General features: G+C 34.3%; 1 long non-coding RNA gene and 1 pseudogene across 1 annotated transcript; both read right to left on the minus strand.

Moving 5' to 3' along the window:
• Nucleotides 1-8,254: 8,254 nt before the first annotated feature.
• Nucleotides 8,255-10,340, minus strand: LOC127093942 (uncharacterized). Its single transcript, XR_007792610.1, has 2 exons — nucleotides 9,441-10,340; nucleotides 8,255-8,865 (listed from the first exon to the last, which is right to left on the minus strand). It is a non-coding gene; the product is annotated as an uncharacterized LOC127093942 (long non-coding RNA).
• Nucleotides 10,341-13,018: 2,678 nt separating this feature from the next.
• Nucleotides 13,019-17,137, minus strand: LOC127094694 (E3 ubiquitin-protein ligase ORTHRUS 2-like; annotated as a pseudogene).
• Nucleotides 17,138-19,415: the final 2,278 nt, after the last annotated feature.

The raw sequence follows: 19,415 nt of genomic DNA on the forward strand, positions 1-19,415 counted from the left end.
AACTCAACCTATATCAACAACAAGTCCACCATGTGAGAATAGCTTCGACATACTAGAGGGGTTAACCCTGTTTTCAGTATGGAAGTCTTACAGTTCGATCACTAAGGACAAGAGGCGAGATTAACATCAACCACTAAGATAATTGAGATCTATGGCTAATGTATGAAAACTTGATTAAGAAGTGGACTTGGGCCACAAAAGCAATTGAGTGAGTGAAATTAACTGGTTATGAGTATTCACAAAAATGAAGTCAAAGTATGATTAGAATTCAATTCAGAAGAAGTATTGTGAAGATGGAGTTTGAAAATCATAGGCTTAAGGCCTAGGTTTCTAATTTGAAAAAAAAACAGATGAAAATGTTTGCACAATAGTTTTCAGGTTTTGGGTTAACATGCAAATGGAGGTTTAAAGCAACAAAAAGTGGGAGGGTGAGGAAGTAAAACTTCTCAGATGTTCACCTCTTGAGATCATATGTAGATGATTCAAGTGATTCCTTTGGAAAAGGCAACACAAAGCAATAAGCAAATAGAACAAGGTAAATGGATACCGGATGCCAATCAATGGACTTATTCCAATCTCACAAAACAAAATGGATACCAGACGCCAATCAGTGGACTTATACCAATCTCCTAAAACAAAGAGAAACATGGATACCAGATGCCAATCAATGGACTTATACTAGTCTCACAAAACAAAGAAACAATGATACCAGATGCCAATCAATGGACTTATACTAGTCTCACAAAGCAAAGAAACAAGGATACCAGATGCCAATCAATGGACTTATACTAATCTCCTACCATATCACAGGAAACAAACTGCCAATCAATGGACTTATGCTTGCCTCCTCCATGGACAAAACAAAATATTACAAAGTGATGAACAATATTTATGAAATGATATACGAGTAATGATGATAAATGCACAAAGGCACACTCAAGCAAATATGCACAGATGAATCAAGTAAGCAACAAACAAGTCAATTAGCACACACTATACACAATCAATTAGGCTCAAGCAAGGTTAGGCTTTACAGCCAACTGGAATGGGGTATTTTGAGCTCTTAACCCTAACATTGAGAGTTAGGGTGAAGCAGATGAAAAGGAGATGAGGGGTGTGCCTCATAGCTCTTATCCCTGGTCAGGGAGAGCTTTGATCAATGGAAAGTGTGGGAGTTCAGAAAGTAGGAACTCTTCTCCACAAATGATTGACTCTATAAGATCTTGGGTTCTTATTCACGATGCATCAACACATGGTGTGAGCAAAGTGAATGACACACTGAGTAGCAGGAGATGGATTACACATCTCTTTTATCTGCCAATTGCCTCATAAGAGGACTTTACCTGTTTGGCACAAAATTAAACAACCACAAGCATTGCCTCTTAAGGAGGGCTTCAGACAGGTGCCTACCAATAACAGTAGGTCTTCCAGACTACATGAAGATTAGGGATCATACCTAAGTGGTTAAGCAACCAAGAAAAAGCAAAGTTCAAATGAACTTAAAGCAACTTAGGTACCTGTGGAAACACTAAACAAATCAGTACAATGCTCAGACAAACAGACAACAGTCAATAAGCAACAGACAATCCCAATGTACAAAATGTGTAAGCCATAAGGCAAACTCAAATGATTTAGCATCAACCTACAAAACACACAAGTGTTAGCAATCAAAAGTAAACATTAATATTCACATGATGAAGCATCATCAACTATGGAACTTGGATGCTTAAACCTGAAATCAAAACTCAAATGTAAGCAACAAACCACTAGGTCAAAGCCTAGGGTCAAAGATGGAGAAAAAATTCAAAACAGGGGCTGAAATTTAACACAAAGTAACTTCAAACACATATTGACATATCCTAAAAAGGCTCACATCAAAATCATCCATCAAAAGCATTTCATGATCAAGTGAAGTTCAAGACAATTTCAAAGCTCATATGTGATCATCATGAATGAAAAATTCAAATCAAAACAGAAATAATTCAAATAAATCTGGAAAATATCATGCACATTCAAGACATCTAACATGATCAACATACAAAAAATCAGAAGAATCAGAGATCATTTGGCATAGAAATCAAGTTGCACAAGTTGGACAATCAAAGGTGTGACACAAATTGTCACACCAAGTTAACACAAGCATAAAACAGAAATGGTAATTGAGAAAAATGTCAAATCAAAACCAAAATGTCAAGCAATGTGTCTAGAATCAGCATGCAAAATTTCAAGTTCATTGGATTAAAAACAAGCATTTCACAATGAGATAAGCAAGGCAAGGTCACAATTAGACATATGATCAATCAACCTAGGACAAATTAATTTTCCAGCCAGGCACAACTTGCAAATTCATGATCATAAAATACTAGACAGAATGAGGAGCATTTTGCAAAAAATTGGGATGAAATTGGATGATTTTTCAATTTGTTATGATTTTTCTAAGTTGAGGAAAAATTAAAAAATGGAAATGGACATTGCATGTGAAAATAGGAGGGAAAACAAGAAAATGATGAAGCATTTGAAATAAGTCTCTCGCTGGGAATCGAATCCGGTATGAGTTCAAAAGTGGCGCGCGTTTCAAAACGACAGCGTTTTGGCTGTAAAACCCTAGCGCGCATGGAAATCCAGAATTTCGTAGCTAATCATGCATTTCGTAGCAAATTCGTGGCCAGTTCGTAGCTAATGATGAACTTCATCTACTTCATGAGGAAGAAGATGAAGATTGAAGAACCTTCATACGATTTCCAGATTTTTCCAGAAAATTGTCCAGAAATCAAAAAAATTAACACCAAACGATTCATCATTTCATGCTCATGCAAGATCAAACAACAATTAAACATGAATCATCATAACAAGCTCATATCGAAGGAAATAAGATTTGTGCACAAAACTTCAAACACATGTATCTTCATGAATAATGCACCATTTCACTCAAATTTTATACCAGAATGATCACCAATCAAAGATCTATACAAATATCATGATGAATTCAAGAATTAAAAGGCTCGAATCATGACCTCTTGAAGAACAGCAATCTGAAATCGTGTTATCCAAGGCTTGTAATGGTCCAAAGCTCCTCTATGATGCTTGTGAAGATGATTGATGGTGAGATTGCAGCTCAAACAAGCACGAATCCAGTTGATTTTGAAATCTCCATTGAACCTTCAAGCTTCGAGTATGGTCCAAACTGGCACGATTTCTTCCAATTCCGCGTCCAATTTGCTTCAAGAACACTTCCTAATCATGAATCCATCAATAGAAATGGCTTTTGTGTGAAGAATTTGGAAAATATTTTGAGAGAAAAATTTGGTTGATTTTGAATCTAGATCTGAAAACTGTGGTTAACGATGAATGCAGTTATGATTATCCTTATATATCACTTGCTAATGATGCTGAAAACCTGTTTAAGCCAAAACCAATTAGGATTAACAAGTTATGAGGTGTATGTACAAAATGGATTTTCACCCCATGCATGAAATGCATGCGTGAATAGTGCACAATGCTGATCCAAAACCACTTAAACAAGGCCCATGCAAGTTTTGGAATTGATATTTTATGCATATGATTAACCAAATTGATTTTAGAAATTTTCCTTCCAAAAACTTCATGAATGAGCATATGATTATGCAAAGGAAATTCATGCCATGTAATGAGAATTTTGGAAAGTGCATGTTATGATGAACAAAATGAAGAAAGAACCACCAAAATTGGAGCCTTGGATCAAAAGATATGGCCATTTGAATATTCAAGCACACTTTGCCATGATTTGATCATATCTCCTCAACCACACATCATAAATCCATGATCTTGGACTTTTTGGAAATGGGAGAGAAATATATTCAACTTTCATGTTGGATAAAATTTCATTTGAAGCATTCTTGATGATGTAAGATTGAGTTGAAGTTGGTCCAAAATCTTTCCATTTTTGGAAAGTTCAAATTATGGGTCACTTTCTATTTTGGGAAATTTTTGACTGGACCTCAAATTCTTCAATGTGAGTGTTTGAAATGTCAAATGAGACTTGTTTGAACATGAATGAAGTATTTCCAATCACTTCCCACCTCCAAATCCACAGTTGACTTTGTAGTTGACTTTCTAGGTCTTCAGATGACTTGAGAATGTTCTGATGAGATTCAAGCCTCTACCACTTGGGATTTTGTTTCAAAATGACATCACAACTCATATGAACTCTTGTGAATGATTGTGGGGTCCAAATCTCAAGAATGGCCACCATCTATTGCTCAATGAATGCCTTTAATTGTCTTGACCTGTTATTGCTTCATCTGCAAGACAAAGGTTAGATGACATATTTTTGTACTTTTGGTTAGTGATTAAAAGAAAAGCAATGACATATAAATGCAAGGAATGCTTGGTGATCAAGAACCACTCTCAAAAGAGTAACCCACCCACAGGGAAGGAGGCAAGGTGCACAATGATCCTTGAGGCAATGCAATGATATGATATGATGCCATGAGGGATCTTAGGGACAAAATTGGGGTCTTACAGCAGTCACATCGAGAAATCTCTATAAAACCCAGTCAATCAGAGGCAGTCACGTCGATAAATCTCTACAAGATCCAGTCGATCAGAGGCCGTTATGTCGAGATTCAATAAATCTCTCTAAAGACCAGTTAGACAGGGGCATTCCCTCGAAGATCATCCACCCGGAGGTACAGTTACGCTAAGGCTCGTACTGGGGAAGGCCACCCCAAGAGCACAAGAAGTCAATCTCTCCAAGATGGTTGATTAGAGGAATGCAATTCCAAGATACTGGGATAAGCCAAATTTAGATGATCCATGACAAAGTCGCTTCATAACCAGTGACTAGGGCAATATGTGCAGATACCCAACAGACTGGGGCAAGACTGTCCAGAAAGAGGAAGTCCCCTTCCTCGCTTGCAAAGGTTTTTTAGACCAAACCCGAGGCATCAGAAGATCCAGCGGTACCCAACAATTCTCTAGCAGTATATGGATGTCAGGAAGTCATGTTAGCCCACACCCCGTAAATCAGAAGCCTTGCAACCCAAGTTAATTCCTTTCAGCATTCATTACACCGTACCTACACTCGGGGCATTTGTAGACCCTCATATCATTGCATCAACCTGTCATGCATAATTCATATCATTCCATTCATGCATATCACCCGATATAATCATGAAGCTCTCTAACAAGAAAGAAGCAAGCCCAAAACTCTATTGACACTACTCAATAGCCCATTTTTCTGTTGGCGCCTTCCTCGAATCCAACCCCGTGGATAAACCTTTTTCCAATACTTCATCAAAAGTTCAGTTCCAGTCGAAAAATTAGTTGTAAGCCCAGTTCCGTTGGCCAAACCACCCCCGGAGTCCCCTTTCGTTGACAATCCCCCTCACAAGCCTAAGTCTTTGTATTTGGCGTTTCTATCCGCCATCGAGCCCAAGTCTTTGTACTTGGCCTTTCTATCATTTCCGTCACCAAGCCCAAGTCTTTGTATTTGGCCTTTCTATCCACCGTCAAGCCCAAGTCTTTGTACTTGGCCTTTCTATCATTTCCATCATCAAGCCTAAGTCTTTGTATTTGGCCTTTCTATCCGCCATCAAGCCCAAGACTTTGTACTTGGCCTTTTTAACATTTCCATCATCAAGCTCAAGTCTTTGTACTTGACCTTTCTATCATTTCCATCATCAAGCCCAAGTGTTTGTATTTGGCCTTTCTATCCGCCATCAAGCCCAAGTATTTGTACTTGGCCTTTCTATCATTTCCATCATCAAGCCCAAGTATTTCTATTTGGCCCTTCTATCCACTCCATCTATCAAGCCCAAGTCTTTGAATTTGGCCTTTCTATCCCCCAAGACCAAGTCTTCGTATTTGGCCTCTCTACTCATCAAGCCCAAACTTTGTGTTGGCCTCCTTTCCCCTTTCACTGGCATTGTCAAGCATACATAATATCAGACCTTCTGGTGTGTCTTTGCAATTTGTATTATGTTTAACCAATCTTTTCTATCCATTCCCCAGCCGTGTTAAACATACATAATATTATGTCTTCCTGTGTGTCTTTGCAAATTGAATATGTTTGACCCAACCTCCCTATCCACCAAGCCCAAGTCTTTGTATTTGGCCTCTCCCCCCATTTCTTTGGTAGTGTCGAACATACATAATATCATACCTTCCTGTGTGTCTTTACAATTTGTATTATGTTTGACCAATCCTTTCTATCCATTCCCCAATCGTGTCAAACATACATAATATCAAACCTTCATGTGTGTCTTTTCAAATTGAATATGTTTGATCCAACCCCCTATCCACCAAGCCCAAGTCTTTGTATTTGGCCTCTCCACCCATTTCTCTGGTAGTGTCAAACATACATAATATCAGACCTTCATGTGTGTCTTTGCAATTTGTATTATGTTTGACCAATCCTTTATATCCATTTCCCCAACCGTGTCAAACATACATAATATCAGACCTTCCTGTGTGTCTTTGCAAATTGAATATGTTTGACCCAACCTCCCTATCCACCAAGCTCAAGTCTTTGTATTTGGCCTCTCCACCCATTTCTCCGGTAGTGTCAAACATACATAATATCAGACCTTCCTGTGTGTCTTTGTAATTTGTATTATGTTTGACCAATCCTTTATATCCATTTTCCCAGCCGTGTCAAACATACATAATATCAGACCTTCCTGTGTGTCTTTGCAATTTGAATTATGTTTGACCAATCCTTTCTAACCATTTCCCCGACACGGTTAAACACAAATACTATCAGACCTTCTTGTGTGTCTTTGTAAATTTTAATGTGTTTAACCAGTCCCTCCGTGTGGTCTGAACTTTGTGGTCAACATTCACCACCTCTTTGAAATATCAGACGGTGTTTGGACCTTCCTTCCTTCCTTCTCTAGACAACTATGAAACAAAAAATAAATCCCCTATGAGAACCCAATACATGATGGGTATATCCACATCCTTGCTTCCCTAACCATCACATAAAATTCCAGGTTCCACCTGGCAAATCATTTCGTCCAACATCTTCCACCTTTTCTCCCCAACGGAAATTGCCTCAGTACTTGCCAGAGAGTTTTGAAAAACAAATAGAAAAATAAAAAGTTTGTTCATAAAAATACAGAGAGCTTATTGGAAAAAAAAAGAGTTTAATCATATTGTATTAGCATCATGTATATGTCATGCATCCCTAACCTTCCATAAATATTCATTAACCAGATAACATTTAAATCTCCAGCAGCTGCCTTGCACAAAGCTTCTTTGTTCATCCTATACCTCGGTGGAGAATTTCTTCGTGACCTATCTTCATATTTCATTTGTTCTTGGTGGGCAAATTTTTCGATATTTGTAGTATTTAATCCCCTCCTACCTTTAATGTCCAAAAGCTGTTACTATCCATACATTCAGGTTTGGGAAGATTAAATAGGGGCAGCTGTCATACCCCAAAATTCACCCTACCCTTCATAAAGTTCATCTAGGTCACTAATCCTAATCATGTGCATACCCTTTGTGGTCATTCATTTCATCTGCATAACCATGATCAATACAAGAGGACGGGTATCTTAGATCATAGGCTTTGTGCTTGCACCTAGTGGAAACTGGGGTTTCTCTACAGTTAAAGGTGGCTCAAACTATCAAACCCTAATTGGAGGTATCTCTTGAAGCTTTTGTATGTGCATCAACTTTGGAGATTCAACTGTGGCTTCTTGGTAAAGCAAAACCCTAGTTTGGAGATCCTCACCTAATGGCTCCACAAACCCTAATCATGCTCTATAACCCTTGTTTCATCTGATTCTTCATCATCCATTGTGCGTGATGAATTTACATGTTCAAAATCCATCCTACAACCTTGTTCTTTAGCCATTCGTGTTGCCTCCTTTGGTTTTGGTCCCATCAAGTTCATGCTTTCCCATGTGCATCTTTTGTTTGTGACCATTGGTTTTGGTCAAAATTCATGGCCCCACAAATTTCATATGATCATCTCCTCATGTTCATAGCTTTTTCACGTGTCTTGTGTCATTCCATCTAGCCATTGTTCACAAATTCATATTCATGCCATTGATGTTTGGATCTTTGGTTAGGTCATATTTGGTTTGGTTTCTTCAAAGGTCGTTTAAAAATTCATGTCCATAGTTCATCATGGTGTTCATGTTTAAAGCCATTTTAAACCATTATAAATCTTGAAAAGTCATAACCTTTGTTCATGTCAATTAATTTCAAGTCATATTCCATCCAAATTACACTTCATGATCCAATTCATTTCAAATATCAAATCCAATTCAAAAACCAATCCAATTTCATTCAAATGGCCAACTTCAATCATTACAATGTCCATTACATGAGAAAATACAAAAAAGAGTGGAACTTTGACCAAGTGTTGACTTTGGTCAACAATTGACTTTTTGGTCAACCTTGACCAAAGTCAACCCAAACCACAATTTCAAACCAAAACCTTGTTTCCATTCATCATTAAACCATTAACCTTAATCCCATTCATTATGAACACAATACATCAATTCCATCTTAATTTCAATCTCCAAAAATTTTACATTTTTTGAAACCATTCAATAACCATTTTCATAACACATCCATTCCATTCTATTTTCAGTTTTCCAAATTGCATTTCATTTAACCATTCAATCACAAATGCATACATTTCCCAATCCATTCATAAACATAAAATCTCTAATTCTATTACATAATATCACAATATATGGTTTGAATCAAAGGAAGAGAGTTTGGAAATTGGCATCCCATCATCGCATCCTCTTAAGCACCCATATGCTCCTATTTGATCATGCTACAACTACTTCTTTTGTTAAAGACTTAATTTCTCCATTATTACATATTCTATCCCCATCAAGCATAAGACTGGCGGCACTGCAACTACTATCAAATAAGGAGAAGAATGATCTTTCTCAATTAGTTAGCACAAGGGTGTCATATGCTATCACATACAAGAAAATGAAGTCAGATATGATGCCTAATACCCTAACCTATGAAGCAGGTTCTGGTGCAGGAAGTTGAAAAGCATAAGATTTTACAAGCTAAAGTCAAAACACATAAAAAATCATGATACAAACCACATAAAACCATTGCACCAACCTAGCACTACAAACCAGTCATTGCAAAACCAACAGTTCACAACCCAATGCATCATAACAACAATCATTCCTAAGAAACCTAATTAATTCAAGCGATCAAATGCAAACAACAAGATCAGTTCATATAATGGCCATATCATTTGATAAAATGCAGAAAATTCAAATGTCATGCAACAAATTCAAATGTCACAAGCATTGCCATTCATCACCACAAGCCAAGTCAAAACCAACATATCCTACTGCAATCAAATCAACAACCATAAGCGCAATACCATCCTGCAAAGAGCCTAGCATACATGGCCAAACATAATGCAGTAGAAAAACCACAAGTCAAAATTGTATTGAAACTTAGCCATTCACATTGATCGAGCTCCCGCATTAAGGAAGCAATAAGGAAGCAATAAGGCAACATCATCCCACCATGAAGACTTGCTACAAAAATCAGTCCCACATGCTTCCTAACTCAAGCAAATGAACCCTACAAAAACCAGAACTGAATAAGCCAACCAAAAAACCGACTGCCACAATCGATAAAACCGACAAGTCATACCAAAATGGAACTCAATAAAAGCCCTTAAAACCTCAACAGAACTGGATCTGGAAGGCAACAAAACATATAACAGCATCCTAACTATCATAACCAACTTATCAAGCTAACTATTTTTCTAACAGGATAACCACCCCTCAACCGAATGTAACAAACTCCTAACTACCAAATCAAACTCTACATGAATTTCTAACAACCTATTACCAACTTCTAACCAACTTTCAATAACCTCAAACTGCTTCATAACAGAACCAAGAGAAACTGAACGAATCTCTCCCTAACAACATCCAATCCAACCCCCTTTGTATTAAAAAAAACTTGATGACGCGCGAGAACTGGTACAAGGAATCCAATTTCGGAACAAAGTTCGCTTCGATTTGGTCTCGGTTACATTCTGATGTTGAATTTTCGTCACGGATTCGAAAATCGTTGTTCTTGATCCTTAGCGAGAAATATAGTTCTTGATCTTTATTTATGTTCATAGTGGTACGCACGATTTAGATTCTGAGTTTCTTGCACCGCGAACCGTGGGTCTTGGTATTATGAATAAGCTTCCCGTCGTTTCGATCCTCCGTTCGGTTTTGGAGATGAGGGACGGGCTTCCGTGTGAAGAGGGGGATAGTTTCGGGTTGCTCATGCTGAACCCGGTTGGAATGGTTAGAAGCTTGGGCTTGAAGCCCAAGCGGCATTCAAACACTACACCCCCCTTATTGCTCTCACCCCTATGGCCCATAGTGATTAATCTCCATTAACCATTATTAATTTATTTTTAATTGTGGTTTAATTGGTTTTAGTTCTATTTTCTTTGCTAATCATGATTCTGTTTTGTTAATCCAGGTTAGAATTACAAAAAGTTCTTGATTTTAAGAATTAGAAATTAATTCATTTTGTTTGATTAGTATAGTTCATATGGTTAATTAGGATTAGGTAACTAGTTAGAAATTAGGTTTAATCATCTTTTTATATTAGATTTAATTTCTTAATTTTCCAGAATTAATTCAGTAGTAGTTTAACCTTGTCATAAGTAGAATTTAGTTATTAGATTTTGATATTTCTTTTTGTGGATTTTATTTGGATTAATATGATTAATGTTGCTTTTTCCATGATTAGAAATTGGGTTAAATTTTCATTCAAAATTTGACTTTTGTATGGTGATTTGTATGATCATGTCCATTAGATCCCATTCTTGAATTTGGATTGGGAATTTTCCATTTGGATTCATTTCGATCTTAATTCATGTTTAGGTAGATTTTTAATCCTTAGAATTAATATACACTTTAATTGTCCATTTAATCGATTCATTTGGTTTATGATCGATCCAACGTCAATCAACTTACATAACTACCCTTCAGAATTACGATTTCCTCACACGCAAAATGACTTTCTCGAAAGCGCTACTGCTAAAATTTTAGTGAGAGAAAGTAAAGTAAAAGAATTTTCTAGAGAGACAGTGAGATGTGAGAACTGAAATCATGTTTTTTCTGGATATGAAAATGTGCTGGAAGGGACCTCTATCTATAGGTTAGAGGTTGACACAAAAAAGGAAAAGTTTTTAAAGCCGATCAATTGATATTATGCACCAATCGATTGATAGACCTAAAATTAATCGATTAGCAAGTTAAAAAGGAATGCAAATATATTAATTTGTTACTTATCATTAAGATGTTGTCCTACACTCTTAGGACGCATTTTGAATTGACTCAATCGATTGACAAAGACAAAAAAATTCCTAGAACTCTTCTAATAACTCTTAACTCATCTGTCACGTTTTCTAAGCATTTTTAAAATATCTTCTTGAGAAAAATAAGTTTAAAAAATGTTTTAGTGTGTGTGTGATTAGTTGTATACTTTGCAAGAAAATCCTAATGCTTTTATAATATTTATTCACTCAGATGCATTTGGACGGATTTTCCATAACAAAACAAGTAAAATAAATATACATTATTGAAGATTAAAGTATAGTCAAAATTATATAATTTAAAAAAAAGTTATATCATAATTTTTTTTAAGTTATTCAAAATAGCTTTAAGTGATTTTTTTAAAATCTTAATATTCACTCGGATGCATTTGGGCGGATTTTCACATACTTCAAGTCTTGTGAGATACTTCTATCTTGTAAACTCTTGCTTGGATTTTAATTTATTTGAGACATGAGTTAAATTTCTTTAATTGCCATCATCAGAGAAACCAATTTATCAAGCTTAATTATTTTGGTTGCATCTTTAACCCATTTATACTTTACTTTAGTTGTTATTATCAAAGAATAATTATCATCATAAAAATAATGTTTGTCTATAATGGAATTTTCTTAATTAGTAATCTGCAAAACATGTGATTTCTTAGATGGATTGGAGGATAGATTAATAGATTAAATTTAAAAAATAATTTAAATTCATTTCATAGATAAATTGTATATTCATGCATAAAATAAAAATAAAAATTATAATATTAATTATATTATTGAAAAGTGTTTTTTATTTGTTTGTTTTTTATAATTAATTTTTTAATATAAAAATGTCATCTATATATTAAATGTTTCACTTTTATAATTTTACAAATAATTTTTAATTATTTTAATATTAAAGTAATTTATTAGAATTAAAATAAACTTTACATTGAATTTTTTAAATACATTGGCTAGATTGAATTCATCTATAATATTACAAGATTGAATTCATCGATAATTATATACGGATGGATTGGAAAACAATTTTTTCCAGTAGATTAATGAAAAAATAGATTAATAGATCAAATTGAAATTCTAGTTTTTATGCTTCAAATTCACGAAGTTCAATCTCAAAAAAGGTGCCTTGTGGATTGAATTCAGTTTTAAAATCTTAAGTAAACCTTAAAAGAATATCTTAAAAATTATATAAAAAACTGACAGTAATGTAAAAGAAACGTATGTATCACTTGTATATGAAAATATAACTTGATAGGTATATATTAAAATATAAAATGCTTCAACTCCTTCTCAGGTTTAAAATGACACTTTAGTTAGGCAATATCAAATAAAGTTGGTATTTCCGAGTTTAGTTTGATTATTTTTTTGCATTAAGAATTTATTACATCGTAACTCCAACTTCGACATGAAGTTTGTTAAGCGTCAAGTAAATTCGATTGCGCATTTATTAGCAAAAGCGATCAATTCTTAGACTAGATGTTGTGTTTTTGATTTGATTCCTTTTTTTTTACAGAAGAACCCTTGATTAATGAAATGACTCAAGTTTTCTTGTGTAAAACAATACCAATTCCCAAATGTAGTAAATATCTTCTCAAACCTCAACAAGTATAATGCAAATCCAAAAAAAAATCATAATTGCAAGACATTCGTTTCCTTTCCAGTTCCACATCATCAATATGTTTCTCCACCATCTCTACAGTCTTGGCATCAAAAATCTCTCTGGAGTGATTCTATGATGTCCATCATGTCTGTGTTAACCTATTAAAAACCATAAATAATAATAAAAATAAGACTTTTTTTATCTCACTAAATAATTGAAAGAAAACACATACACTGTTAATAATGTTAAGTATCAATAGATATGAAACAAAAGAATCAAACATTATCAAATGCATATGTGACCAATATTAAGTATGAAATAATTTCCAACAAAACTTGAAACATTATTAAATGTAAATAAATTGTCAAAATTGAATACCAAAAGACTTTATAATAAACACTAAATTCCACACTGAATTTCATATTTTCAGATAGGTTAAAAGGAACATGAATAAGGATAACAACAATCCATTTTTTATTTGGTTGTTGCAAATATAAGTCCTAATACTGAAACTTATAAATCACATTACAAATATTCAATGCAATCCAATGGCTAAAAATAACGCTAAAACTAATAACGCCAACTTCAAAGTGAAATCTCAAGATAAACCATTTATTTTAAAAGAGGTCAGCATTATCTTTAAAATCTCAAGGTAATCCACGATGTCAGTCGAACATGTAGGACATTTCATGATGTTTTTCTTTGGCCGCAAAGCAAGTCCACTTTGAGTGACCCTCTCACTTATATAACTTTGGCTTGAAAACACACATTCCAAGCAGACTTTGCAAAAGTTGTGAGCACATGGTGTAGTAAGAGGGGAAGCCAACACCTTGTGGCAGATATTGCAACCAAACTCTACAAAAATATTAACTTAACAAATTCACTACAATATTATTCTTACAAGAAATCTAACGAAAACATATCAGTAGAAAACACCACTTACATCAAAGCCCCATGATGGATCACCCTTCCTTTCAGTAATATCAATTGCATTGTTCAACTCCTCAATTATAGGTAGTGGATAGGGACGATCTTCAGATAAATCACTTCAGATCAACAAAATGAATTTAAGTGATCATGTTTTATACCTTTACTCGGATTATTTGTAAAAATACACAAGACGTCAAGAATAAAATTTGCAAATAACCAACCTTGTCCATGGAGCAGGCTCATTGTCACACCTCACAAACAAATATCTACAAACCTTGTGACCCTATGAAAAATATACTTCCAGTCAATAATAAAGTTTGATCAATTGATAATTTGTTAGATATTAATCAATGTACTTGCATGCATAAATGGAATGGATAAATATTACAAACAAGAACCATACTTGCATTCCAATTTTGCGCCACCATTTTTCAATTCTATAAACCCCATCGTATCACACTCCTGCTTTGGGTGCATAAAAGGAGCGTTTCTTCGTGTGGGATCTGAACCAAATTAATGGATTTACAATCTAAATGCCATATATATTTACACAAATCTGTGTAAAAATTCATCACATATTATAACATTGAAATTTAAAACTAAACTATTAAAGAACAAAACAATTGAATTTATAATAAGACAAACCTTACAACACGAACAAGATAACCTTTTTCGCAACTGAGTCTCAAAGCTTCATTCTTTCTCTCAGATTTTTTATCAAAGGACTGATTTTTGTTGGTACGTTTGTTACCACTAAGTGTTGGTGTAAGCCCTAGAGGCAAATACTTTTGGTACTTGTATCGAATTATTTATTAATAATAAAAGGCTTTTTTTCTTTATTACGTTTGTTTAATAAAGTCCCTAGAATAGCTAGTCTGTTTAATGTATCAAGTATGACTTAATCATGAGATCACATTAAACATAAGGACACTATTCTTAAAGTATCCGTAGTCGAGCTTTAGTGTGAAGTGGGATAACATTAAAGCATTAAGACTATTATGTTTGTAGACTGATGATCACATCTCATGGATCATGGATAAAGAGTTATCAAATCTAAAACATAGGTATGAATATTAAGAGTAATATTTATACCGGATTGACCCGCTATGAGAATACTATATAGAAAGTTATGCAAAGTGTCATAAGTTGTTCTCATGGTGATAATGGTGTATACTACTCTTCGACCTGAAACCACTATGGACCCTAGATGTAGAGTCGAGTGCTTTGTTGCTGATCCAACATTGTTCGTAACTGGATGACCATAAAGACAGTTGATGGGTACTCCACAAAGCATGCTGAGGGACATGAGTGACTAAGATGGAATTTGCCCATCCTGCGTAATAGGATAAATGTCTATGGGCCCAATATTGAACTGGACAAGGATGACACGGTCTATACCTTGTGTTCAATATAGACATAAGGGCAAAGGGGTAATTATACACATAATTATTATCACAGGAGGTTTTGTCAGATCACATGACATTTTCGTGTCTTGGGTAGCAGTGATGTGTTGCTAGATACCGCTCACTATTTTTTATGTTAAATGCGTGATTTAATATAATTGCCAACGTCGCGAAAACCTACAGGGTCACACACAAAGGACGGATTGATGAGAGATAGAATAATTAAGGAATACCGTAATGTATGGTGCCCTTAAGTGAATTATAGAACATCGTAAGGTACGGTGTACTTGAGTAGAATACGAAATATGGTAAGGTACCATGGGCTTAAGTGATTTTGGGCATATTATAATATATGGGCCAAAATACACTTAAGTGGGCTTTTAGCTTGAAGCCCACACAAGTGGTTCTATAAATAGAACCCTTGTGCAGAAGCATTCATTGCGGTTGCATTAATTTTGTTTTCTCACTCTCTCTCTCTCTCTCTCTCACTCAAAGCCTTCACTCGCACCAGCTAGCACTGAGATTGAAGGAATCCGTTCGTGTGGACTGAGTAGAGACGTTGTCATCGTTCAACGTTCGTGATCGCTTCGTGGATCTGCATCAAAGGTTTTGATCGTCACAAGAGATCTGCACCAAAGGTTTCAACCGTCACAAGAGGTAAATATTCTATCACTGATCATGATCATTCGTAAGGATCTCTAAAGGAGAAAATCTTAATTTCCGCTGCGTTTTGGACCGCAATTCTCCTTCACTAAGGTCATTTCCACAACTTCCACTATAAAGAAACCAATTACCATGATCTATCTCATCAATGTAACCACCAGATAGAGCAACAGATTGAGCACCATAAACACTCTGACTAGAAATCCTGGAATCATGGGGAAAATGAGCACCCCATTGGATACATTCCATCAAACCCTCCCATGTATCACCAGCAAGAACTCCCCGTTTTCTTATTGGATCATTCTCAGCAACAATGGGTCCAAAATGATCTTTTGAAATCATCACAAATATCTTCCCATGAGCAACACTCTCTGATATAGCCATTTGAATGGTGGTCTCAAGTTTTGCATTGATTTGTGGATCACTCGCCATATTTGCTGGAATTTCAGCCCTACAATTTGGGCAATTGTTTTTTCCTTGCTTAATCCATTTCTCAAAACACTTCATGCAAAAATTGTGCCCGCATAGTGTCTGAAACCCCAATAACAACAAATAATAAATTACAATTAAAAAAAATAATTCTAATAAGACCAAATGTCTAATATGTTTCAGTTAAGATCAAATTGTTTAGAGAACCTAACAAAAACAAATTTAATTGGGTTGTCTGAAGATTCGATTTCAAGATTTAAATACAATGTCACTGGAAATTGTCAAATAATTAAAATAAAATAAAAATATTTCTTTAATGGTAAAGAGAAAATATAAATAGGGGAAATGAAAGAAACTAACAATGATAGGTCTCTCAGGCAAGTGCAAGCAGAAACAGAAAGTGCAGTTAAGCTTACTATAGAAAATGCCATACAAGTCATTATATTTGTTGTTGTTTTCAAAAGGTGGTTTAGGAGATCCATCATAGTCTTCATGACTTTTCTTGGCCCTTTCTTCACCAGTGAGTGAAGTGTCATTCTCGTTGGCGTAGATGGTGGAAACAAGACCACAAGTGATAGGAGGAGCAGATGCATCGGCGACGTGGTTGACATCCACAGGTTGAGAACAATCAGTGCAATTCCAATCGAAGATTTTCAGGGGACGAAGAGGTAAACATGGAATATGCCATGGTGTTGCACAAGTTCTGCAACTCACGATTTCACTTTCTAGAGGCTTATGGTTGCAGATCATACAAATGCCATCAGATTTGCAAGGAAGAAGCTTGTTGTGTTGTTGCGCCATTTAGGATAATATGACGTAACTAGTTTGGCTTAGTTATTTCTCTTGGTTATAAAATTTTACGCTCTTTTTCTTTTACTCCACTTTTTAACTTTGTTTTTTTAGACTTCATTCTTATTCCTTCTTTTTCATATGTTTTTCTTCTTTATATATATATATATATATATATATATATATATATATATATATATATATAATTTTACGCTCTTTTTCTTTTCTCCCACTTTTTATAGTTGTTTTTTTATACTTCATTCTTATCCCTTCTTTTTCATATATTTTTCTTCTTTATCTAATTTGACTATTTAAGGGAACAATTAATATTACCAATAATAAAGTTGTCCATGTTCATGAACATGCGGAAAAAAAAACTACTCTCATTTATTATATCGAAAAAAAATTCAAGACAACTTTTGTAAATATGATTTAATTATTATTTACCAATAGTACATATAAATTCCAACCCACATATTCAACTTTCAAACAAATTTCATCAATTACCATTAATATAATTTTTTTTTCTAAATTATTTTAATTTTTAATAGTTTAAAGATTCTACAAATTAATATAGAATTTTTAAAGCTTTACAGATTATACATATTAATATATAATTTTTAATCATTAAATGGAATATTAAAGTATTAGAAATTTTAGATATTTGTAAAGAAGCTCTAATATAAAATTTTATAACATAAGCTAGAAATTTAGATATTTGTTGATATCAAATTTTAACCAACTACAAACTAAATGTTAACACTAAAGGAGCAAAGGAACAATAGAAAAACAATTACAAAAAACAACATAAATATTAGTCTCTTGTCTTTTAGATTACTAGCTTATCCAATTTAAGTAAACATTCTTCCAACTAAGTTTTTCACTATACAAATAATAACAATAACAATAACATTGTATAATTATTACTTTTGTAACTAACAACACAAAGATCCAATTATTTCTCTAAGAACTTGAAGTTGATGCTTTTGTGTCTACTCTCTCTCAAGCTCTTTGGCCCCTACTTAGGTTGCAATAAGCAATGGGAATAAACACAATTCATAGAGGATTTTTTAAATATTTCGAAGATAGATAATTTATACAGCAAATGCCTCAAATTTTATGGAGGAATAGTATAACTAAACGACTGACATGAAAAGACAATTAGTTTGTTAAAAGACAAGCCAATTGCAACAATGAAAAATATAGAAGTTGCAAGAAGTAACCAGCTAGAAAGCTATGCTAGTATGAACACAATACTCTAATATAATTTTCTTGTCAAACTCAATTTATTAAGTGAGTAATCAAGTGTGAACTTATCAAACAAATTGAGTTTGTCTAAAATCAAATTGGGGATTCCTATGTACTTAAATGCACTAAATAATTCAAATTTCTACTTATAATTAAATATTGTTTTTGCCTTAAAAGGAAATGTAAGGAACTTATTATGAATGAATGGGGAACAAACCTACCTATTTCTTGAATGCTCCACTATTCAAAAATATGCACAATTTAAGTGATCATCATAAAAAGAGATCAACAACTGAGCAATAGAAATCATGGATGCATGTAGCTCTACGTGCCTTTAAAGTTCAAGAAACAAAGAGAAGAGAAGAGCTAAATGAAAAATGTAGAACAAAGCAGAAAACCATCTTTTATTGAATAAATTACTTAATGTGAAACACCAGTGGTACATAAGGAGCCAAACGAAGAAGGTACTAGAACCGTGCGGAAGGATCCGACAACTTCGTGCACAGAAGTGAAATAGTGTAAAAGGAGCCAGAAGCATTGTGTGTAGGGAGTGGACCATCCTATCAATACAATATATTCCGACCACCAATTGAGAAGAATATATTGGCCAAAGACAGACAATTCCCCAAAATTAGTACCTAAAAAAATCAAAACTATTGGACTAGCTCTTTGAAAAACATATTAACTATTTGCCTTATCAGTTTAAGACCAATATTGACCTTGAAAGTTTCATTTAAGACCCTTTAGCTTGATGCAGATGCTGCTACAAATTGAAATTATAGGAAAAGACAAACCAAGAAAGTAGTTGTAAACAACAATAGTATATAAAGTAGCAGTGAATACAATGAAGTGATTTTCTAATCAGGCTAAGCAACATAAGAAAATATCACAGCTACCATGCCAACAAACATTCTACACTTAGCAGGATGTATAGCATCTTCGATAAACTGAATAACAATAGTACACTTCTTTGCCATCTTAACCAAGTTACAACCACTCAGATAATCCACAACTCATCAATATATGACAAAGAAAGAGCCAA

Source organism: Lathyrus oleraceus, chromosome 6 (assembly GCF_024323335.1).
Source record: "Lathyrus oleraceus cultivar Zhongwan6 chromosome 6, CAAS_Psat_ZW6_1.0, whole genome shotgun sequence".
In the NCBI taxonomy this organism is placed as follows: Eukaryota; Viridiplantae; Streptophyta; class Magnoliopsida; order Fabales; family Fabaceae; genus Lathyrus; species Lathyrus oleraceus.